Raw genomic sequence first — 25345 nt, 5'->3', positions numbered from 1 at the left:
ACCTTATAGACCAGCTATCCTAGTAGCATGGACAAGAGCAGTCTTTAGGCTAAACTCTAGAGGGCATGTGTAGGAGAGTAGGGTCTGCAATCCTATGATCACCCAGATTGTTTGCTTTTGTTTCACTGGTTTACGACTTTCTCTGGCTGTGGGCCTGCCAATCAGACCCACAGCCTGGCTGTTCTCTTTCTAAATTACGATATGTACCCTAGGTGCATTTACCAATTGGTACTGGGCCACCTTATCAGACCCTGTAACTCAGGGCATAGGTGTACCCAGGGCCGCCAGGGGCTGCAGCAAGTATTATGCCACCCCTGGCTGGCCTCCTAAATTTGACACAACTGGCTGCACGACAGCTGGGGCGAAGTCGTGTAATCACCCTTCGCTTTAGGTATAGTAGTTCTATATCTAACCATACGATGGACACCCGAGTTCCTATCAGTCACTCCTATGGCAGGCCTTGACAATCCTGAAGGCAGAGTGCGTGGGCTCGTGTGAACTAGGTTCTGGCCCGAGCCGAGCCCGGTTGCAGCTTGCGGAATCAAGACCCAATGGCTGTTCCATGATAACGCGTACCACATCGGTAACTTCGGTGTCGCGTTATCAAGGCATGTCGAGTAAGGTGTCATACGAATCGGGATGCTGCCCTCTCACCAATTCTGGCGACGAGGTTAGCATTCCGCCCTTTTAGAGGGACACGACATGTACGTAACTGTGAACCCCAGTTAAAGTTAACTAAAGCCTCAGCTCCACAAAATGGATGCTGCCACCACAGACACAAGTCTGACCTCCTGCTGCTGGGAGTCCTTCCAGCGAGGAGCGCTTGGACAAAGGGTTTCCTGTCGAGGGCGGTGTTCGCACCGTCCCAGACAGGGTTTGTGTATTCTGGGTAGGTAGGGCTTTTGCGAGAAGGTGACTGCGGAGTGGCACCCCGGTGCTCACTACTCATCTGCCGGTCAGAACCAGTTCCAGGAGCGCCAGCCCTGGCCTGGGGAAAGTCCGGCAGGGGAGAGGGGTGTAACTACCCCCCTTCCTGGTCCCACCCTTAGGGCAGGACCTAGTCATGTACCCACCCCTTTCCTTAGAATAAAGGCCGGAGCGGGGACCCTTCCAAATTAGATCATCTTTGAATCAAGAATACTTTCTACGAAAGGACTTCGAGACTCTTCTCAAGATTTCTCCCTTGTGACTAAGGAGTAGTCACCCTGCATCAGCGGGCACCAACTAAGAACCCTGCGGTTTGCTGCAAGTCCTTCCTCAAGGATCCGACGGCCCAGCTCGACGAGAACCGACTTCCCTGGCACCTCTGACTTCTACCCACGTCATCAGCTCAGCTGTGATCTGTGGGTGCGACGAGACCTCGAGGGACCGGCCATCATCAAAACCTGCACGCTTTCTTAACCAGCACGACCATCGAAGCAATTCTCTGGTGAGTGTTCTGGGGTCCGAGAAGCCCCGACCCTGAGCAGCTCCAGCACCGAAGTGCAGTCTCCCAGCATCTCCACGATCTGCGTGGGGCCCTTCTGCTCGCTGCTCAGCACGTTGTCTGGTCACTAGCCGCTGGCTTGTGCCCTTCCTTGACGACATCAGATAACCAACACTGCTGGTCTGGTTGCTCCAGACCGGCCCTTGCTCCCTTTGTCGAGAGGAGCACCCCGGACCCTCCTGGTCCATCCAAGACGCCATCTTAGGCCCACCACGTGGCCCGAGATCTGCCAAGGCTTGTTGCCCCAATCCTGGGCCCAGCGACGCCGACAGCATCATCCTTCGTGGGACAGCTCGCACCTCCATCCTGGTCGCCGACAACGCCTCCTGGTCCGTGAGACTGCAGAGCCTAGCGTCGCCCACTCACCTGGTCGAGGTGACGGCCAACCGGTGCCCTCCTGGTACCCTCTGACTACTGGCTAGTAGTACGAACTTGGTCCCCTCTGCTTTCAGGTATCATCGATCTCTGATCCAGGCTTGGATCTCTACGAACTATTCATCACTGGTCGCCGGCCAGCAACTCCTTTTCTTCCGGCTCCTGGCTCGTCAGCGAAGACCCCCGACGCCTGTAAGACTTGTGCAGCCGCAGCCCTTGTGGCTAGGTAACTCCGGCATTTCGGTGCCCGCATAGCCTCCTTACTTAAGGGTCCCGAGTCCCTCGCTTCCGACTTGCCTTATCGGGTCCGCCCGAGACCACTAAACTTTCCGTGCCCCCGGGCACTTGTTTTTAATTGTGCACTTGAAGTATTTTCCTAAGAGATTTGGTTTGTGCTTAGTACCCTGTCCTCATAAAGAGTACAGGGCTGTTGTGATTCTTAATAAATATACTGTTTATTTGAATAACACTTGTGTGGTGTCCTTTCACTTGGTGTTCAAGGGGTATGTGATGGTATAACAGCTGGCTTAACACGCCCTCTCGAGTCTTTAGCCTTAGACTGCTCGTATCCACGCTACTAGGATAGCTGGTCTATAGGTTGACTTACAACCAATCACCATAAGGGTCGTTTGGAACGATACATAGCGGTCGCTAGAATAGCGAACGCTGCATATCGGGCCAACTTCTCACAGCATGTTAAGCCAGCTGTTATACCATCACATATACCCCTTGAACACCAAGTGAAAGGACACCACACAAGTTGTTATGAGAATAAAAGGATATTTATTTATAACAAGTCTACCCTGAACTCTTTATGAGTCAGGGAGCTAAGCACACAACAAAACTCTTACGAAAATACTTTAAGTTGCACAATTTACACAAATGCCCGAGGGGCACGAAAAACCATATACTACAAAAGTGGAATGCGAAATACTAGCAGGTAAGTAACAAGATCCAGAGGCTTCAGGATCGCTAGGACTACACTACAGAACCCCAAGGTTAGGAGCAGGAGGCCTAGGGAGATCAGGTGCAGAGTGTCCGGAGAGGCGCTGCGGCGCCGAGATCGAAGTCGCCGGCGGCGCCGGTGCCGAAGCACCCGACCTGCTAGGGCCTTTAGCCGGAACCGATGGGACCGGAGGCGCCACGGAACCCGGCTGAGGAGGGAGGGACCTCATGGCCATGAGGTACCGCTCGATCTCCTCCGGCGTCGCGTTTGCATAGAGACCCGAAGGTGTGGGGCAGGCGGCAACGCTTGCGGCTCCCGCGGAGCCGCGTAGGCGGTGTCGCCTGAGCCCCCGGCCGCATCGTGCGAGCGTCTGGGTGGGTCGGAGGAACAATGACGTCTCTCCGACCTCTCATGCATCTTACCTGAGGACTTGGATCCTGACAACCGGTGTCCACTCCCGGAGCTGCAATGACTCCTACCCTGCGACCGGTCCCTCGACCTCCCGTGGGACCGGGACTGGGACCTGGAGCGGCGCGGGGCCGACTGCCGGAGCTCGAGCCGCTTGCGGGACCGCTCCCGCCTAGCTTTAGACGTCAGGGCCCAGCAGTCGGAGACGGTGCGGTCGTCGTGGTCGAGGCCTAAGCACTTCAGGCACCGGCGATGGGGGTCCGTAACCGACATCAGTCGGTCGCACTTCGAACAGGGTTTGAACCCGGGCATCCCTACCGGCACCGATAGAGTCGAAGACTCGAGGAAAGAAATTATCAAAAAGATCAAAAAGTTTAGTCAAAAAATGACTAGGGGTAGAGCTTCTCCGGATCTGCGCTAGCTGGCTCGGAAAAAAGAAGAACTGACGTCAGCGCGCATGGGCTAACGACGCAGACGACGGACGCGGAGCCGCAGACGACGCCTACCGACGCACAGGGGTATTGCTACGCAAAAATTTCCGGATCCAGTCTGAAGCCTGGGGATATTCTAAGGTAAGGAATCTATCACTAACGTTTCTCTTTCAGATTCTGCAGCCACGTGGACCAGGAGGTGTCTTCGACGACCAGGATGAAGGCACGAGCTGTCCCACGCAGGCTCTCGCTGTCAGAGGTGTCGGATTCGGAGTCAACAGGCCTTGGCAAAGGAAACCCACGCAGTGAGTGGAGATGGCGTCTGGTGCGGACCAGGAGGGTCCAGGGTGCTTCTCCTTTGCAGGGAAGCTAGGGCCAATCTGGAGCAACCAGACCAGCGGTGTAGATTTCGTGGATCGTCGTCTAGGAGGCCACTAGCCAGCCGGCAAGTGACCAGACAACGCGTCGAGCAGCAATCAAGCAAAAGGGCCTCACGCAGATCTCGTGGATGCTGGAGGGCTGATCTTCTGTGCAGGAGCTGCTGGGGCTTCTCAATCCCCAAAGCACTTTTTCGAGGATGCCTCTGAAGTCGTGCTGAAAGCGAAGTGAAGTTTCTTCAAGATGGCCAGTCCCACGTGTCTTGTCGCACCCACGGATCTCAGCTGTGCTGCAGATGTAAGTAGAGGTCGGAGAGGTCTGGAAGTCCGGATCTAGTCGGGCTCTGAAGTCTGGTTCCAGCAGGAAGGACGACAAAGTGAACCGCTAGGACGCTTGATGGTGCCTGCTTGTGCAGGGTGGTCACTCCTTGGACACAAGGGAGATTTTCTTCAGTTTTCTGTGGAGCAGAACGTCGAAGTCCAGAGTTTCTTCTTTGTAGAGTTTCAAATCAGGATAATCTAATTTGGAATGGGACCACCTCCTACCTTTATTCACCTAAAGGGGGCTGTACTGTGACTAGGTCCCTCCTATGGGTGGGACCAGGAAGGGGGGTGGTTACACCCCTATCCTTTGCCCGGTTTCGCGCAAGAGCTGGGGCTGGAGTGCCCCAGCAAATGGTTTGAACCGGGGTATGCACAGGGACACCTTGTGTGCCCCAGGCATGTCTCATTCCTTTCAGCCTGTCCTACCTCAATACACAAAATCCTGTCTGGGGTGGTGCTAGCACCTCCCAAGGCAGGAAACCCTTTGTGCAAGCCTCCCTCGCTGGAAGGACTCCCAGCAGCAGGAGGTCAGACTTGTGTCTGTGGTGGCAGCATCCATTTTGTGATGCTGAGGCTCGAGTTAACTTTAACCGGGGTTCACAGTTACATACATGTCGTGTCCCTCTAAAAGGGTGGAATGCTACCCCCGTCGCCAGAACTGGTGAGGGGTTAGTATTCCAATTCGTATGAAACCTTACTCGACATGTTTTGATAATGCTATGCCAAAGTTAGCAATAACCGCGAGGATTATAATGCACTTATGGTATAGCGTTATCATGGAAACAGCTAAAGGACTTGGTTCCGAAAGCTGCAACAGGCTCAGCTCATGCTAGAGCACCATCTCACATAATTCCAAGCACTCTGCCTCCAGGATTGTTAAGGCCTGCCATAGGAGTGACTTATAGGAGTATATGTGTCTATTTTAGGGTTAGATATAGGTATACTATATCTAAAGCAAAGGGTGATTACACCACCTTGCCCCAGCTGTGTTACCAGCCAGTTGTGTCTGTTTAGATGGCCAGCCAGGGGTGGCACAATACATGCTGCAGCCCCTGGTAGGTCTTGGGTGCACTTATGCCCTGGGTACCTATGGTACACTGTACAAGGACTTACAAGAGTGACCCAATACCAATTGGTAAATGCACCTAAAGTACATGGATGTCAATTTAGAGAGAGCACATCTAGGCTGTTGGTCTGATTAGCAGGCCCACAGCCAGGGAAAGTCGTAAACCAGTGAAGCAAAAAGCAAAAATCTGGGGTGACCAAAGGATTGCAGACCCTACTCTCCTACAGTCACTATGGCTTGCGTGTTATTTGGAGGAAGTTTTGTAATAAATGCACATTTAGACATTACTACAATGCAAAGACAAATCTCATATCTTATCACAGTTGAAGCAAGTGACCCTGAATCCTTATACTCAAGAACTCAGTCTATAGGCCTATGCCAAGATATTAGTCTCTGGTTCCACTTACAGTGGCAACCTGGTGAATGAAATCATGGTACATCTCAAAACCCAGCTAACATCATCAAAAAAACATTTGAGAATACCAACTGTTAGATTGCTTTCGATTGTTAGAGATGCAGGACTGGGAGAAAAAAACTTTTTTTCTCTACACTGTATGGTCCCTTTAAATACAATTTTAAGATCTGTTTGTGCGTGAAAAAGCCACGTCATAAATCAAATATGCAGAGCAGTAGAAAGTAACGCACAAGTTACTACTTGTGTAACGATATATCTGTAAGAGACATTAGTTAGCGATAGATTCCTTACCTTAGAATATCCCCAGGCGTCAGACTGGATCCGGAAAATTTTGCGTAGCAGTACCCTTGCGCGTCGGTAGGCCTAGTCTGCGGCTCCGCGTCCGTTGTCGGCGTCGTGGGCGCCGTGATGACGTCGCCGGAGTACTTAGACGCCGCCTCCGTGTGCTGACGTCAGTTCTTAGCCACAGCTTTTCCGCGCCAGAAGCGCAGAGCCATGACAAAAAACCGACACTGGTGCCAAGAAACTAGGGCCCTGAAAGGGGATGACCTTAACCCAGAGGTCTTCAAACTTTTTGATGCCGAGACCCACTTGTAAAACCTTTTTAGGCGTAAGGACCCCCTTACGACAAAAGATTCTAGAAACTGGTACTCCTCATCATCAACAACTATCGACAACCATAAATGCGCCTATTAGACCTCATCACATCCATCCATCCATCATTCATCCACCCACACTTTCACACATCCATCCACCCTTTCATCCTTCCATCCATACGTCCATCCTTTACCTATCCACCCATCTATTCATCCACCCACCTTTTCACACATCCATCCATCCATCATTCATCCATGCAACCTTTTACCCATCCATCCATACATCCATCCTTCATCCATCCACCCTTTCATCCTTCCATCCATACATCCACCATTTCACCTATCCATCCTTCATCCATCCACCCTTTCATTATTCCATCCATACATCCATCCACCCTTTCATCCATAAATCCATCCTTCATCCACCCACCCTTTCATCCATCCATCCATCCACCCATCATTCATCCCCCCACCTTTTCACACATCCATCCATACATCCATCCTTCATCCACCCACCCTTTCATCCATCCATCCATCCACCCATCATTCATCCCCCCACCTTTTCACACATCCATCCATGCATCCATCATTCACCCATGCAACCTTTTATCCACCCATACATCCATCCTTCATCCATCTACCTTTTTGTCCTTCCATCCATACATACATCCTTCATCCATCCACCCTTTCATCCATCCATCCTTCATCCATCCACCTACCCTTTCATCCATCCATCCATCCACCCACCCATCATTCATCCCCCACCTTTTCACACATCCATCCATACATACATCCTTCATCCATCCACCCTTTCATCCATCCATCCACCCACCTTTTCACACATCCATCCATCCTTCATCCATCCATCCACCCTTTCATCTTTACATCCATCCACTCATCATTCATCCACCCACCCTTTCATCCATCCATCCACCCACCTTTTCACACATCCATCCATCCTTCATCCATCCATCCACCCTTTCATCTTTACATCCATCCACTCATCATTCATCCACCCACCTTTTCACACATCCATCCATTCATCCTTCATCCATCCATCTACCCTTTCATCTTTACATCCATCCACTCATCATTCATCCACCCACCTTTTCACACATCCATCTATTCATCCTTACATCCACCCATCCATCCTTCATCCTTCCTTCCATCCATCCATCCACCCACCCTTCATCCTTCCATCCACCCATACATCCATCCTTCATCCATCTACCTTTTTGTCCTTCCATCCATACATACATCCTTCATCCATCCACCCTTTCATCCATCCATCCACCTACCCTTTCATCATCCATCCACCCCCATCCACCCATCATTCATCCCCCACCTTTTCACACATCCATCCATACATACATCCTTCATCCATCCACCCTTTCATCCATCCATCCACCCACCTTTTCACACATCCATCCATCCTTCATCCATCCATCCACCCACCCTTTCATCTTTACATCCATCCACTCATCATTCATCCACCCACCCTTTCATCCATCCATCCACCCACCTTTTCACACATCCATCCATCCTTCATCCATCCATCCACCCTTTCATCTTTACATCCATCCACTCATCATTCACCCACCCACCCTTTCATCCATCCATCCACCCACCTTTTCACACATCCATCCATCCTTCATCCATCCATCCACCCTTTCATCTTTACATCCATCCACTCATCATTCATCCACCCACCTTTTCACACATCCATCCATTCATCCTTCATCCATCCATCTACCCTTTCATCTTTACATCCATCCACTCATCATTCATCCACCCACCTTTTCACACATCCATCTATTCATCCTTACATCCACCCATCCATCCTTCATCCTTCCTTCCATCCATCCATCCATCCATCCACCCACCCTTCATCCTTCCATCCACACATACATTCATCCTTCATCCACCCACCTTTTCTGTGCCTCTCTCATTGGGGTGGGGTCAGTATCTCTCTATGTCTTCTTCCTTCTTCCTCTCTCATGGGAGGGCATCTCTGTGCTTCCCTGCTTGGGGGTGGGGGGTGGGGGGGGGGGGCAGACAGGCTGTATAAACACCTCACGGTGAAGAACGGTTTCAGGCACATTTCTCCTGCACAGGCGCCAGGTATGTGGGACTTGAACCAATGACTGTAATGTCCTTCTGCTGTTTGCTATGTGTGTTTGTAAAGCGCTCTGATACCTACGGGTTAAGCTAGCGCTATATAAAACGTTAAAAATAAAAATAAACCCCACAGCTAAGTCCATTGATTGAACTCAAAGGGCTACAGCCTCCTCCCCCAGACATCCCCCGCCCCCCCCCCCCCCCCCCCCCCCCACTCCCCAGCACGTGTAAGTGAGCCCGGCTGAAAGAGCTTCGGGACACACAGAAAGGCACACCCGAGTACTTCACAGGTCTTCAGAAGACCTTTACTTGTTAATGAGGCGTGAATTAGGCCTCCACCGTGATCACCCGGCCTCAATCAGCCTGACGCCAGGAACTGCTGCACGCTCCAACAGAATCTGCGACCCCCTTCCCAGGACTCCACGACCCCCCTGGGGGTCGCGCCCCACAGATTGAAGACCTCTGCCTTAACCCTAGATATCGGTTCGCAGAACGGGGAGGATGGGTGGGTCGGTAAGGAATCTATCACTAACTAATGTCTCTTACAGATATATCGTTACACAAGTAGTAACTTGTGCATCTGAAAGAGACAAGTTAGTGATAGATTCCTTACCTTAGAATAGATACCCCAGCAATACCATCCCCGTGGTGGTGGGTCTGCGAACCAATATTCACACCAGAAAGTCCTGGAGAACGGAACGGCCGAAGTAGCCATCCCTCCGGACTTGACTGTCCAGGCAGTAGTGCCTCGCAAACGTGTGCAACGAAGCCCACGTAGCAGCCTGGCAAATGTCCTGCAAGGGCACACCTCGGCCCAAGGCAGTTGTAGTGGCCGTGGCTCGAGTGGAATGAGCCCGCAGCCCAACAGGTGGTTCCTTCTTAGCCAAGGAGTAACACGCCTGGATGCACATGATACTCCATCGAGAAATGGTCCTCTTGTGCACCGCTTTCCCTTTCTTAGCGCCCGCGTACCCAACAAAGAGTTGATCATCCACCCGGAACTGGCGTGTGCGATCCAGATTGAAGGAGAGCGCACGTTTTGGGTCCAGACGGTGGAGCCTCTCCTCCTCTCTCGAGGGGTGCGGAGGCGGAAAGAAGGTGGGCAATGTGATGGACTGCCCAATGTGGAAGGCCGTGACCACCTTTGGCAAGAAGGAGGGCCTAGTCTTCAAAACAACCTTGTCCGGATGGACTGAAAGGAAAGGAGGCTTACAAGAGAGGGCCTGGAGCTCACTCACTCTCCTGGCAGAGGTGATGGCTACCAGGAAGGCAGTCTTCAAAGAAAGAAGGTGAAGTGGACAGTTATGAAGTGGCTCAAAGGGAGCGCACATCAGAAAGGTCAGAACCAGGTTCAAGTCCCACTGAGGCATCACGAAAGGAACAGGAGGAAAGGTATGAGTGATGGCTTTCAGAAAACTGTTTACTATAGGGGACTTGAACAAAGAAGGTTGGTCAGGCAGCCTCAGAAAGGCTGAAAGAGCCGAAAGATAGCCCTTGATAGTGCCCAGAGCAGAGCCCTGCTGGGCAAGAGAAAGAAGGAAGAGAAGAATCTCAGAGAGAGGGGCATTGAGAGGATCCACAGCCTTTGCTGTGCACCATGCCACAAATCTGTTCCACCTGCAGGCGTATACCGTTTTTGTGGAGGGACGCCTGGCTGCCAGAATGATGTCGCAAACTTCAGGAGGCAAGTCAAATGGCCTCAACTGTCGCCGCTCAATCTCCATGCATGGAGGTGGAGACTGGACAGGTTCGGGTGGAGGACCGTCCCCTGCTGCTGCGACAGAAGGTCCTCCTGAAGAGGCAGACGAACCGGGGGATCGACTGACATAAGAGTAGCTCGGGATACCAGTACCTTTGTGCCCAGTCCGGAGCCACAAGGATGACTTGTGCCCGGTCGCGCTTGATCTTCTTCAGCACTCTGGGCAGAAGAGGTATAGGCGGAAAGGCATACAACAGACCGCAGCTCCACTTGCGACGAAAAGCGTCTCCGAGCGAGTGCCGCCTTGGAAATTCCAACGCGCAGAACTGATGACATTGCGCGTTCTCTTCGGTGCCGAATAGATCTAACCAAGGCTCTCCGCAACGCAGAAAGAGGCCTTGCGCCACGTCCGAGTTCAGACGCCATTTGTGATCCATCGAGCACCGACGGCTGAGTTCGTCCGCCCTGGCGTTCAGACAACCTGCCAGGTGTTGAACCACCAGAGTCACGCCCTGATGTTCCAGCCATTGCCAGAGGCGCAGAGCCTCCTGGCATAGGGTCCACGACCCCACCCCGCCCTGTTTGTTGCAGTACCACATGGCGGTGGTGTTGTCCGTGAACACCTGCACTGCACTCCCTCGGACAGACGGGAGGAATGCTTTCAGTGCCAGACGAATCGCCCGCAGCTCCAACAGATTGATATGGAGCCGGGACTCCGCCGGAGACCAAAGTCCTCTGATCTCCGCCTCTCCCAAGTGGCCACCCCAGCCCTGGAGGGACGCGTCCGTCACAACTACGTGCTCCGGTTGGGGAAGGGAGAGGGATCTGCCGTTGACCCAATCGCGGTCCGTGAGCCACCACTGCAGCTGTCTCGCAGTGCCCTCCGAGATCAGGACATGGTCGGAAAGGTTGCCCCGGTGCTGGGCCCACTGAAACTTCAGGTCCCACTGCAGAGCCCGCATCCGCCACCGTGCGTGATGCACCAGAAGGATGCAGGAGGCCATCAGCCCCAGAAGCCGCAGCGTCAGCCTGACCGAAACCCGGGATAACGGCCTGAAGATCGGAATCAGGGCCTGAATATCCCGGACTCGCTGTTCGGGCGGGTAAACCCGAAACTGCGCCGAGTCGAGAACCGCTCCGATGAAAAGGAGCTTCTGAGAGGGGCACAGGTGTGACTTCGGCACATTGATGGAAAATCCCAGCCTGTGCAGGAGATCCGCCGTAGTCTGGAGGTGGTTGATGACTGCCTGGGGCGAGCCCGCCTTCAACAACCAGTCGTCTAGGTAGGGGAAGACTGAAACCCCTAACCTGCGCAGGTGAGCTGCGACCACCGCCATCACCTTCGTGAACACCCGTGGGGCGCTGGTAAGGCCGAAGGGGAGCACGGTAAACTGAAAGTGCTCGAGGCCTACCGTGAACCGCAGGTAACGCCGGTGGGCCGGCAGGACGGGGATGTGGAAATACGCATCCTGCAAGTCCAACGCTACCATCCAGTCTCCTGGGTCTAGGGCAGCCAAGACCTGAGCCAGTGTCAGCATTTTGAACTTCTCCTTCCGGAGGAAGCCGTTGACGTTCCTCAGATCCAAGATAGGGCGTAGGCCCCCTTTGCCCTTCTTGGGTACCAGGAAGTAGTGGGAGTAGCAACCACGACCTACTTCTGGCCCAGGAACGCGCTCGATGGCCCCCTTGGCCAAGAGGGCCGAAACTTCCTCCTGCAGGAGCCGCAAATGATCCCCCGATACGCGGTGGTGTTGCGGTGGCATGGCTTGAGGGGTCGTCTCGAAGGGGAGGGAGTAGCCCCTTCGGACGATCTGCAGCACCCACCTGTCCGAAGTGACTGTGCGCCAGTGAGAGTGGTGATGGCGAACCCTGCCCCCCACTGGCGTCACATGGGCCGAAAAGCTCGGACTAGGAGGGTTTAGAGGCAGATGCTGCGGGGGCAGGTGTGGACTGGCTCCGCTTGCCTCCCCGACCGCCTCCACGGCGGTTTCCACGGCCGCCGCCGCGCTGGACAACAGTTTGTGGCGAGTGGCTGGCGGCACGCGTGGGGACGCCCCTTCCTTGGCCGCGAAAGGCACCCACTTGCTGGCGCGGGGCCGAGAGGCCCAAGGACTTGGCCGTAGCCCTGGAGTCCTTAAAGCGCTCAAGTGCCTGGTCTGCCTGGTCGCCAAAGAGGCGACGGCCATCGAACGGCATGTCCATGAGGGTATTCTGGACATCAGCCGAGAAGATTGCGTATCTGAGCCAGGCGTGGCGTCGAATCGCCACCGTCGTAGCCATCGCTCTGCCCAGCGAGTCAGTTGTATCCAGTCCGCACCTGATCGAATACTTCGCTGCGTCCCGGCCCTCCACTAGGGCTTGGCCGAGTTTGGCCCGTACCTCCAACGGACACTCTGGCAGCAATTCCGCCACCGTTTCCCATATAGAATGGGTGTAACGGCCCAAGAGGCATGCGGTGTTGGAAGACCGCAGTCCTAAGCTAAGGGACGAGAATACCTTTTTGCCAAAGGCCTCGTACCTCTTGGATTCCCGGTCAGGGGGAGCCGTCGGGAAGGCGGTCTGGGAGTTAGAGGCCTGGATAACCAGACTCTCGGGGGTGGGGTGGGTGGACAGGAAACATGGGTCGCCCGGAGCCGGGCGGTGGCGTCTGGCCACGTTCCTATCTACAGGCGAACCTGTAGCGGGCCTGGACCAAGTGCCCAAAAGAACGTCCGACAAGGCCTCATTAAACGGCAGCATAGGCTCCATGGAGCATGACTGCGGCTTAAGGACCTCAGTGAGGAGGTTAGTCCTCACGGCCGCGACGGGGAGCTCAAGGCCCAACGCCTTAGCAGCCCTCATCAACACCACACTATATGTCGCGCCCTCCTCCGAAGCCACGGAAGGAGGAGAGACGAATCCAGGGTCTGGAGAGGTGTCCAGGCCACTGGCCTCCCCAAGGTCTCCTGTCCAGTCCATGTTAGACTGACATTCCCTTGTCAGAGGGTCCTCAGACCCCTCCCAATCCTCCTCGTTCCCCATCTCCTGAGACTCAGGGTCGTAAGTGAATGAGGATGGGTCATAGGGATGGAACTCCCCGACCGGCGTCGAGATCGGCGCCGACAGGCTCCGTCCCGACGCCGGAACCCATAGAGAGGAGGCAGTGGGGACGGCGTCGGCCGAGGCCGACGCCGGAGGGGACACCACACGGACCGACCCCGGGGGGGTCGTAAGGTCCACCGGGGACGATCCAACGCCCGTCGAGGGCCGAACGGCACCCTGCGGCGTCGGGCCCGAAGGCACCGACGACGCCGGGACCGCAGAACCCTGCGGCGCCGAGCCCAAGGGCAGCGGCGGCGTCTGGATCGTGGAGCCCTGCGGCGCCGGCGCCGAAGACGTCGGCGGCGTCGAGGCCGAAGCACCCGACGGCGTCGGGGTCGCAGCCCCCGACCCACTAGGGCCCCCTGACGGGTTCCCTGGGCCCGAAGGCGCCGCGGAACCCGCCGGAGAAGAAAGGGACCTCATGGCCATGAGGAAGCGCTCTATCTCCTCCGGCGTCGCGTTCAGTCCAGGGACCGGGGGGTATGGAGCCGAACGCGGCGCCCGCGACTCACGAGGAGACGCGTGGGCGGTGTCACCCGAACCCCCGGCCGCATCGCGCGAGCGTCGGGGAGTCGGAAGAGCGATGATGTCTCTTCGACTTCTTATGCTTCTTACCGGACGACTTGGACCCGGAGGAGTGGCGCCGACTCCCGGAGCTGTGACGGCTCCGCCCCCGCGACCTGTCCCTCGACCTCCCGTGGGACCGGGACCTCACACGGCGCGGGGCCGACTGGCGGATCTCGAGTCGCCTGCGGGACCGCTCCCGCCTGGCCTTCCTCGAGAGGGCCCGACAGTCGGAGCAGGCCTAGTCGTCATGGTCGACGCCCAAACACGTCCGGCACAGGCGGTGCGGATCCGTAATCGACATGAGGCGTTCGCACTCGTCGCAGTGCTTGAAGCCGGGCATCCCTAATGGCACCGTCGGAGTCGTGAAGACTTCGAAATAGATCAAAAGATCCAAAAAGTTAGTCAAAAAATGACTAGGGAACTGCTTTTTCCAGATCTGCGCTGGCTGGCGCGGAAAAAAGAAGAAAGCTGTGGCTAAGAACTGACGTCAGCACGCGGAGGCGGCGTCTAAGTACTCCGACGACGTCATCATGGCGCCCACGACGCCGACGACGAACGCGGAGCCGCAGACGAAGCCTACCGACGCGCAAGGGTACTGCTACGCCAAATTTTCCGGATCCAGTCTGATGCCTGGGGATATTCTAAGGTAAGGAATCTATCACTAACGTGTCTCTTTCAGATATGATATCTACTACAACTGTAAAGAGAGGGAAGCAGTATCACAACCCACTCGAGGCTATGCATCTTGTGTCATACACCCTTCCTCACACTCAACAAAGGTAATAAATAGAGCATTATACACTGGGGGCACTTGCATAGATACCACACACACACACACACACACACACCGCGCACAGAGCACTGGCTTTAAACTGAACAATGCTAAACATGTACTTCCGTCAGCACTGATTTCCACTACTACTAATAATTACTGCTACTGAAGAACACATTTACTTAGGAAATGCTAAAAGGTCTATGGTCACAACAATTTCTGAAATGTGGTCTGGGAGTTCTCTCAATCGATGATTTCAAAGGACACTTCAGTGTTACTCTAAGTATATTCAGACTTCAAAGCTTTGTGATATTTAGATATGAATACCCTCACTCAATAGCGATCAGGTCTAGGAGAGACTCCTTTTAAAAGCACAGCGAGTAAAGTTGAACTGCTAATGGATGTAGGAGGCATCATTTTTTCTGTAACCATTTTCATTTGTATATTCCCAGATGTGTATGTCAATGTTTTTGTTGCGGAATTGCCAATTGTGCATCAGTTGCGATCAGGAAGTGGTGAATGACGTACATATGTTCTCCACATGTGCTGAAATAACAAAATTGACAGGGGGATTTCTGAGATTGATAGGGCAGTTAAAAGTAGCTTAGTGCAACAGAATAAGCTAATTCTGTTTGGATTTATCTCAGATACGTAGAGACTCCATTTCACTTTTGTCTTATGTGTAACACCATAAAGTAAACTGCACTTAGACAGCAAAGCACCACAAAATCTTGCAGGGACCAGAAGAAAAAGCCACATCAATAGATCAGCTTTCATGGTTTCATTATAGGTGACCAGGGAAGTTAGGTTGTGAATGTTATGAGGGAGCAATTTCCAAACTTGTGGGTAAGCACAAACTTGTCAACATTGGTCTTGCATCAAATTGCTGTTACTGCCAACATAACCCAGCGCTTAATTTGAGCCTGTGGTTTCGGGTGCTCGGCACCAGCACTTAATTGTCAACACCGGCGCTTATGGCAGTGTGCCACAAGGTGGTGCTGTTTGAAATGACAAAAACAGTCACTTATGAATTCAGTTCCCCCCCTCCCCTTTGTAGCACCTCCTCCCCCAGCCCCCGACCCTGCCCCCCCCCACCCACAAGACCCCCCTTGGGACCTCCCCCCCACCTTTACAGGCAAATAGGTCAGTCATGAGTGACCTATGTGTGACCGCTTAGCTCGCAGCCATCGCAGCCTCCTCCCTTTCCGAGATTCGAGTCAGACCAAACAGTGTGCCCCTCAATTCATACAGTGCTGAATCATATTTACATTTTCGCCCCCACCAATAACCAAAGCGAAAGGAGAAAAAAGTGCCAAAAATAGCTTTGAAGGTTCCTATATGGCCAGGGACAGGCGGTTATAACCCCTTCTTGTGTTGCCTACTCCTTGACTCTAGCACCTCATCCCCCCTTCTGCCCCTCCAGTTCCTCCATATACTGTTGTGCTTTCACCTCAGAGAAGAACATTTTGACCTGCCCCTTTGTAACCACCTTCCGCCTTGCAGGGTACAACAAGTACGCCTCAGATACAAGACCCTGGAAAGGAGCTATCAACTGCCTTAGCCTCCACCTTCTTTCTACAGTGGCGTGGCAGAAGTCAGGTCGGGCAAAGAATGTGATATTGTTAAATGTACGCTTAGACTCAAGCTTCGCCTTATCCATGACTTCTTGTCTAAGAAGATAGTTACCCACGTATACCAAGATTGCCCTAGGTCTGTCTGTCTGGGACTCCCCGTGCCCTTTCCTTAGAGTTAAAGGAAACCAGTGCGCTCTCTATACCTCACTCTCCCAATTCCAGGAGGCAATCTAAGGAAATGCGCCCTTCAGTAAATTAACCACAAACATCCTGACATCCTGCCTCTCCACCCCTTCGGCCACACCCAGCAGTCTTATATTGTTCTGTCGCTGGCGATTGTCGAAATCCTCCAGCCACCACTGCACATCCTCAGCCATCTTCTCTTGAGATTGTTTAAAAGTTTGTCATCTGCTAACATCGTCCTCGAGCATTCCTGTTGTTTCTTCCATGTGGGCCACTCTGTCTGCCATATCTTCATACAACTTGTTCATTTTCCTCAATGAGCTTTGAATCTTTTTAATTGCTTGCTTGGCCCTGCGTCTCTCCAGCCTAGCTTCACCCTGCATCTGTTTTAATGTACTAAACAGTAGATCCAGTGAGGCTGGCTGAGGGGGGATGTTTGAAGTGGTCTGCCCTGCTTGCTTAGTCCCACTACAGCCGTCTTGGTACAATTGAGACGTGGCTGAATAGTCCCATACCAGCTTCCTAGCAGTGCTGGAGGGGCTCTTCAGGGCCTTGGCTTTTGCTTTAGACCTCCTTTTCTGCTGGGTGCTTTTGTGCGTGGATGACATGCTTACAGAGTCTGTGTCCTCAGGTGAGCTCTGTGAGATGCTGGCCTGATATATGATGCTCACTAATTCTAGTGATCACCTTGTATCAGTCCAAACAACCCTTATGGTGATTGGTTGTAAGTCAACCTTATAGACCAGCTATCCTAATGGTAGCATGGACAAAGCAGTCTTAGGCTAAACTCTTTTGGCATGTGAAGCCAGCTGTTTTACCACATATAACCCCTTGAATACCAAATGAAAGGACACCACACAGGTAGTTATGAAAATAAACAAGATATTTATTAACTAACAAACACCTCTGAACTCTTTATGAGATCAGAGGGCTAAGCACATGACAAGACTCTTAAGAAAAATACGTTAAGTTGCACAAGATACAATGTTGCCCTAGGGGTGCAACAAACCATATACTAAACAAGTGGTATAAGGAAGTCGATAGAAGGAATGGAGTTGTCCAGAGGCTGTAGGATCGCTGGGTCTACACTACCCTAACTTTAGGTAAGTAATAGGAGGCCCACGGAACGCATGTGCAGAGTGTGAACTCACACGCGAGATACGTAACGTCTATGGACAGTACAGTTCAAGAAAAAGGTGAGTACGGACAATCCTGACTAGTTAGGACTAAAACGACTGTGAAACTGGACACTAGGAGAGTCAATCTACCCTTGAGCACCGAAATGCTCTTGTTACCTCACCCACGGGCTGCGGGTGCATAGGTGCGAAGTCGTGTCGGGTTTCTGCGTTGAAGTCTATGGAGCCTGAAAGGAAAGATGCTGCAGGCGACCAGGAGGAAGATGCCCGGTGTGATCCAAGGGTGGATCAGGGATGCTGAAGACCTGAAAGCAGAGGGGACAATGTTCAAAGTCACTAGCCAGTGACTGGAGTAGAACCAGGAAGGAACCAGATGCTGTCGTCGCGATCAGGTGAAGAGTGGACGCTTGACTCTGCAGCCACGTGGACCAGGAGGTGTCTGCGACGACCAGGATGGAGGCACGAGCTGTCCCACGCAGGCTCTCGCTGTCGGCGGTGTTGATTCCGGATTCAGCGTCAACAGGCCTTGGCAAAGGCAACCCACGCGGTGAGTGGAAAAGGCGTCTGGTGCGGACCAGGAGGGTCCGGGGTGCTTCTCCTTTGCAGGGAAGCAAGGGCCAGTCTGGAGCAACCAGAACAGCGGTGTTGATGTCGTGGATCGTCGTCTAGGAGGCCACTAGCCAGCCGGCAAGTGACCAGACAACGCGTCGAGCAGCAAACAGGCAGAAGGGCCCCACGCAGATCTCGTGGATGCTGGAGGGCTGGTCTTCGGTGCAGGAGCTGCTCGGGGCTGGGGCTTCTCAATCCCCAAAGCACTTCGTCGAGGTTACCTCAGAAGTCGTGCTGGAAGCGAAGTGCAGTTTCTCCAAAATGGCCGGTCCCACGTGTCTCGTCGCACCCACGGATTTCAGCTGTGCTGCAGATGTGAGTTAAGGTCGGAGAGGTCTGGGAATCCGGGTCTCGTCGGGCTCTGAAGTCTGGATCCTCGAGGGAAGACGACAAAGTGAAGCCGCTGAACGCTTGATGGTGCCTGCTTGTGCAGGATGGACACTCCTTGCCCACAAGGGAGATTTCTTCAGTCTTCTGTAGCAGAAAGTCGAAGTCCAGAGTTTCTTCTTGTAGAGTTTCAAGTCAGGATTAATCTGATTTGGAATGGGACCAGCTCCTACCTTTATCCTGCTAAAGGCGGTTGCACTATCACTAGGTCCCTCCCATGGGTGGGACCAGGAAGGGGGGTGGTTACACCCCCTATCCTTTGTCCGGTCTCGCGCCAGAGCTGGGGCTGGAGTGCCCCAGCAACTGGTTTGAGCCGGTGTATGCACAGGGCACCTTGTGTGCCCCAGGCATGTCTCATTCCTTTCAGCCCGATCCTACCTAATACACAAAATCCTGTCTGGGGTAGTGCTAGCACCTCCCAAGGCAGGAAACCCTTTGTCCAAGCCTCCCTCGCTGGAAGTACTCCCAGCAGCAGGAGGTCAGACTTGTGTCTGTGGTGGCAGCATCCATTTTGTGATGCTGAGGCTCGAGTTAACTTTAACCGGGGTTCACAGTTAGGTACATGTTGTGTCCCTCTAAAAGGGTGGAATGCTACCCCCGTCGCCAGAATTGGCGAGGGGGTAGTATTCCAATTCGTATGACACCTTACCCGACATGTTTTGATAATGCTATGCCAAAGTTAGCAATAACCGCGAGGTTATAATGCACTTAAGAGTATATGGTATAGCGTTATCATGGAAACAGCTAAAGGACTTGGTTCCGAAAGCTGTAGACAGGCTCAGCTCATGCCAGAGCACTATCTCACATAATTCCAAGCACTCTGCCTCCAGGATTGTTAAGGCCTGCCATAGGAGTGACTTATAGGAGTACATGTGTCCATTCTAGGTTTAGATATAGGTATACTATATCTAAAGCAAAGGGTGATTACACCACCTTGCCCCAGCTGATTGATCAGCCAGTCGTGTCAGATTTGGATGGCCAGCCAGGGGTGGCATAAAACATGCTGCAGCCCCTGGTAGGCCCTGAGTGCACCTATGCCCTGGGTACCTAAGGTACACTGTACAGGGACTGATAAGGTGACCCAGTATCCAATTAGATATGTACCTAAGGTACATGGAGTCCATTTTAACAGAGAGAGCAGGAAGCCTGGGGTCCTGGATAGCAGGATCCCAGGCCAACTAAGTCGAAAACCAGCTTAACACTAGGCAAAAAGTTGGGGGTAACCATAGTCAGATATCCACCTTCCTACAAGCTCCCTTCATTTGACAGTAATGACTCAGAGTCTTCGTTGAGTGAGAAGAAACAGTATCCCTCAGGCGAGCCTGCGCCCCCTCTCTCTTGTATTATCCCTGGATGTTGTGACATATTTGCAGTATTATGGCCAAACAAAATGGGATCAGTTTCCCAGGTACTCACAGGTCCCTTTGACGTGGCCAGCTCTGCTCTCATTGGAGCTCGAGCGTTTTCCTCTGCGCTGCTGCAATTTACGGACGCTGCCGGATATCCAATGTTGCCGGATTGCTCGGTCTTCCACCAGTCTGCTCTGTATCAGTGTGCTCTGTGCTCATATTCCCGCTCCTTGATGCTCCCCCAGGCGGGGTCTGCAACACTGTATCATAGCGTTGCTTAGTTACCAGGTTTCCAGCGTCCTCAAGGCAGACTTCGGCGTCTCCCTTCTCCGCGCTCTCTGTGATCTCCAGTGGCTTGACAGCGAACGCCTCGTCTAAGGTAGGCTGGCGTAGGGAAGCGTCTCTGGACTTAAGTACTTCTGTCATGCCTCTCTGTGTCAAAGCTTTCCGGGCATGATCGGCAGTATCTTTGGTTGCCAGGATCGCGGAGCTGCCACCACTTGCTTGCTGTTCGCTCGTCTTTTTCATGAGCGTCAGGGGGGGCCTTCGCGCCGTCCCCGTGGAGCGCAGCACTGTGATCAGGGCTGGGGTATCCTGGCTGACCTCCTTGGCGCTTTCCTTAGGGTTTTCCAGGACCTTCGCCTGTTTTGGCCCCGTGGAGCCATCCTGCACCCCGCTCTTTATCTTAGTAGCAATGCGGCTATTCTTGTGAAGCCGTATTGAATTAATGCGACAAATGAAGCTGCCGGGTGTGACATCCACCACGTGTTACCGCAATCCTGCTGCCTCACAACCGCGGGGAAATCCTGGCTTGTAGGGGTCCACAGCATCCTTCTCAGCTCGACATCCTACACCGGAGAGAAAGGAGGAACATCTGCGACTGTGTGCTACGGCCAGTCAGCGGCCATCTTGCCGTTCCACAGCACCGCTTAAGCGTCAATTATGAATTCAGAATATATAATACAAATGACTATTACCTGCAGCTCCAGCCATTCTTATAGCTTTGAGGGCCTAGAATAGTCTGAATTGACACACTTGTAGGATCGGGATGGTTAGTAGTTGTGATGTTATTATCATTGGCAGAGCAGACAGGGGCAAAGTGTGGTGCAAGCTGCAGTAGCCTCCTGAGGAGAGCCCTGGAACTTGATTTTTTACAAATTAAGCACTGACGTAACTTATTCCTCTGACTGAATGGTTCAGTGCAGCTGATGAGACTCTATTTTGCCCTCAATGTACTGAGACCACTGATTGTGACATTTCCTGAATCTCAACAACCATTTCAAATTAAACTCAGCACTCAATCGCCAGCCACTGAAGCTCGCAATCATTATTTTTATAAAATCAAGTGGTGAAATGTTCTATACCAACTGTAACCGCCATACATTGGAGGCAAACAAAAACTGCAATGTGTACTGCCAAACTCAAGTTTCCAACAGATGAAAGGCCCCACAACCAATAGAGGCCAGTCAGTCAGTCAGTCAAAATACTTTATTCGGTTGGTTTTAAAACCATAAAAGCCTACTACAAATTTTATACCAAGGAATTATAAAACCATTAATTACGTATAAAAATAGTAACAGTATAGATAACATTTTAAATACACAATACATATGTTCAAATTCATTTTGGGCGAATTTCATAAAACCACATTACTGAGCTGAGACAACCATACATTCAATTAATTCAGATAGGTGCATTGGGGCCAGTTATACATAGCTTATTTTTTCTAATGATTCTTACGACCGCAGTGAGGAAGCTAGCGACATTAAAAATTTCCCACACATTTGATAATAGCTGGAGGTAAAGAAGAGCTGGCTTAGCTTGTAAAAAGCCTTTGTTAGCTAGGATTGGGAGGATAAAACGCCTCCGGATAGCGGTAAAGTGCTCACAGAAAAAAATAAAGTGCATTGTATCCTGTGTGGAAAAATCATCACACGAACAAACCCCCAACTCTTCCATCCTGATGACCCTGCAAGGAGGAAATGAACTTGGTTCAGCCTAAATCTGACCAGTAAGAATCGATGGTTGGAGTTTGTAACGCTAACCAAATATGGTTCAATAGACAAGGTGGTTTTCCGCAGTTGATGAGCCCTTACCGTCGGCTTTGCCAACTCCCTATCTTCTATAGCCATGGCAGCCATTGAGAGATATGAATCCTTGACCTATTTGATGTCCTCCTTCGACAGCTTCTCAGGCGAGTTATATAACTCGGGTCGGCCCAATTGCACTGTCAAGTTATAAACATATCTGAGCCAGGGGATGCGATTCCCATGGTTGAGAGCTAAACAATCTTTAAAGATTTCCTGGTTTAACTCCAGTTCCGGATTCAGCCAGGGCAAGATCCATTTTAAAAGTGGTGACATGGCTAATAAATCCTCCACAAAACCAGCTCCACACTCCTGATGAACAATATAACCAGCTGTGGATTGCGGGACAGATAAAATTTTTCTAAAAAACTTATCCTCAACGACCTGAATTGCTTTCACGTTCCTAATTCCCCAAATGTCAGCGCCATACATTGCGAGGGAGATGCATTACGCACCGTATATTTTCAAAAGGGCTTGCATGGGTCTTGCCCCCAAATTACGTGCAAAGCCCAAAACAGCAGACATCGATCTCGATAAGGCATTTCTTTTTGCTAAACTTTGTGGAACCCAGGAGGCATATCAACTTCAGTGACAAGCAGCGCAAAGAAAATTGGATGAATCATGAAGAAAGCCCTCTGGAAAGCAGCACTTTTTGGGGAATGAAGGCTTAGATCCAGGTTCTAGAGGTCACCCATATATTTTTACCTTGAGTACACAGGCTCTCTCCCCCTCTCTTCCTTTTTTGATTGTCACCACAATCTTGTGCCTCCTTGTGACATCTTTGGAGCTCACTACCCGGTGCTAGTTCCCTCTTGGGTTTGAGATCGAGCTTGCTTCCTTCCCCCAACCTTTGGGGTTTAAACTGATTACTGCCCTGGTAGCAGCGAGACAGTGCCACCAAATGCGGAATCAGACTCCTACCGTGCGCCCTGTCGTGGGAGTAGAGAACTGAAGTGGTGACAGTCTATTCCTGTGCCCCATCTCTGCTTCTGCGGTGTGTCCCGACTGCAAAGTTGTGTTCCGAGTAAACTGAGCAGTGTGTACGCCTCTTGGGGCCTCACTTGTACTACCCTCAGTATTTCCATATACCGCCAATCTCCTTACCCCTCTTACAGACTGATGCTTGTTGTGCCTGAGAATGGGCCGCACTAGAGCTCAGACTGTGAAGGCTCATGGCCCCACCCGCTCTCAGTCTACCCCAGAGTGCTCCTACACAATAGCGCCTGTGGACTGTTTACCCCCTACACTGGCTGCCCCTCCTTTGCAAGAGATCTGAGACCCTAGAATGACTATTGAACAAAGACTTGGCGCAATTACTACTGATCTACTTAAAGATAATCATCGTAAATTGGATGACAGGTTCAAGTCCAATGAAATGACAGTCTCCTCACAGACACCCTGGCAGACAGAACAGTCCTCCATCGCTGCCCAACTCAGTAAGCAGGTTGCTATGCTTCATGAACGGGCGGAGGACGCTAAGGGTGCAAGCAAGTCAAAATAATGTTTAAATTACAAGTACGTCGGAAGGAGTTGAGGGTCCTAATGCCACCCAGTACATGGATGACTGGCTGTGGAGTGCAGTGGCACGAGCTGGCTTGGCTGAAGCGGTCAAGAAGTGCACAGAGTCCCAGCGAGATGATTATACCCGGGTGGGCCGCCAGGCCAGGTCGCGTCATGCATACTGGATTTCAAGGACTGGGATGTGATCATCTGGTGCACCAGGGAGAATGACCCCATCACAGTGGACAACTTGCGGATCTCGTTGTTCCCGGATGACAAGCTCGCAGTTCAATGACCGCATTCCTCCTACGAAAGCGGTCAAGCAACAGTTGAGCACAATGGGTTTGACGTCATCTCCTCATATTGCCTGTCTAGCTTAAGGTGCTCCATGATCAGCGTGCTCTCTTTTGGTCTCGCCTGAACCAGAGCGCATGGGCTGCTATGCCAGGCTTCTAGTAAGGGCTTTAAACTCTGAACACACGTTCATGCGTGTGCTTTTTTTTGCGTTCTCGCTGTTGGCCTTTGCGTGCGTCTTTCTAAGAAAGACACCACGCAGTTGGCGAAAGGCCGGTGAATGTCCCGCCTTCTCTCTCCCCTGGCCTACGGAGCTCAGGAGCGAGCAGCAGCGCCATCTGTTTCTAATTATCGCGCCTGCGTCTCGCGGTCGCGTTAATTGGAAACAGATGGTGGTCGCGCTGGCCCGGGTGAACGCAGCGCTTTCACTTTCACTGCCAACCTGGCACGCGCGGCCAAGCTCGTTTTTAGATGGTTGCTGCAAGAAGTAAATGTCTGCTTTGACGATCTGACTAGCTTTAGATGGGAGGTAGTTCACTATCCAAAACACTTCTACGCCAAGTTGCCTCTAACGACAATGCTACTTCTCACCTTTCGAATACAGGAACTTTCAGACCCATCTCACAGCCACAGGGTGTGCGCCAAAGCATTGTGTATGGTCGTTCTGGATACACCAATCACCCTAACGTGAAAATCCCAGCCAATCCGTGCATCAATCACAGGTTCTGGGCGAACATTTCAATTCCACAAATTTTAGAAGCAATTCACCAATCGCTCTCTAAGTTGCTGCGCTTACCAACATTTTAAAAGAGCACCTTATATTCAACCCAACCTACCACAAATTTATTTTGGGGCAACAACATTAGTGTGCGAGAAGTTGTAAATCATGCATTTTAGAGAGATGCTGCAGCAAACTACGAATTTGCAAGTGAACTGATCTACAATATAAATCAAAAAAGTAAATTTTCACCAAACAAACTATATTCAGTTTTTATTATTCTGAAACAAATTAAAAAGTATTTCTAAGGTATTTTTGACAAAGCTGATTCTCCATACAAGTCCCTAATGAGAAGTGTACAATTCAACATGGCCGCCATATGGTAACATTCTTGACAACAGTTGCGGAACCCATTCCCACTTTTATTAGAATTGATTTGGTTGGATGGAACAGCCATTTTGAAATTAGATGCCTCTCACAGCACCCCACGTAAGATTTTTAGTCAAGAGGACTTGGTCAATGTTTTGGACTAGACTGTTGGAATTTTGAAGCAACGTTGTCAAACATGTGAGCCAAAAACAATATTATATTGCACAAGCATTAAGAAAATCAGAGACTTAACGGTCATTCTTTATTTTGTATTGCTTGTTTAATAATAAAAGTTGTTTTTTTATCAGTAAATGGTGTCATTTCTGGGAACGTTCTGGAAAAAATATACATTTATCTACCGTCAGCATTCAAGTGGAAGGGAACCGCTCTAGTCAAAGATGGAAGTGTTTTTGTCACCCCATCAAACAGTGCATACTCAAATGGACGGACCTCTTAACCGCTACGAATTTCTCTTATA

The 25345-nt window shown here is 51.7% G+C and overlaps 1 protein-coding gene across 2 annotated transcripts in view; it reads right to left on the bottom strand.

The window, feature by feature from the left end:
- Positions 1 to 25345, bottom strand: part of LPIN2 (lipin 2) — a 791695-nt gene that overhangs the window by 155541 nt on the left and 610809 nt on the right. The window lies entirely within an intron of this gene.

The sequence above is a fragment of the Lissotriton vulgaris genome, chromosome 4_1 (assembly GCF_964263255.1).
Source record: "Lissotriton vulgaris chromosome 4_1, aLisVul1.2, whole genome shotgun sequence".
Lineage (NCBI taxonomy): Eukaryota > Metazoa > Chordata > Amphibia > Caudata > Salamandridae > Lissotriton > Lissotriton vulgaris.
This window is presented reverse-complemented; position numbering and strand designations above follow the sequence as displayed.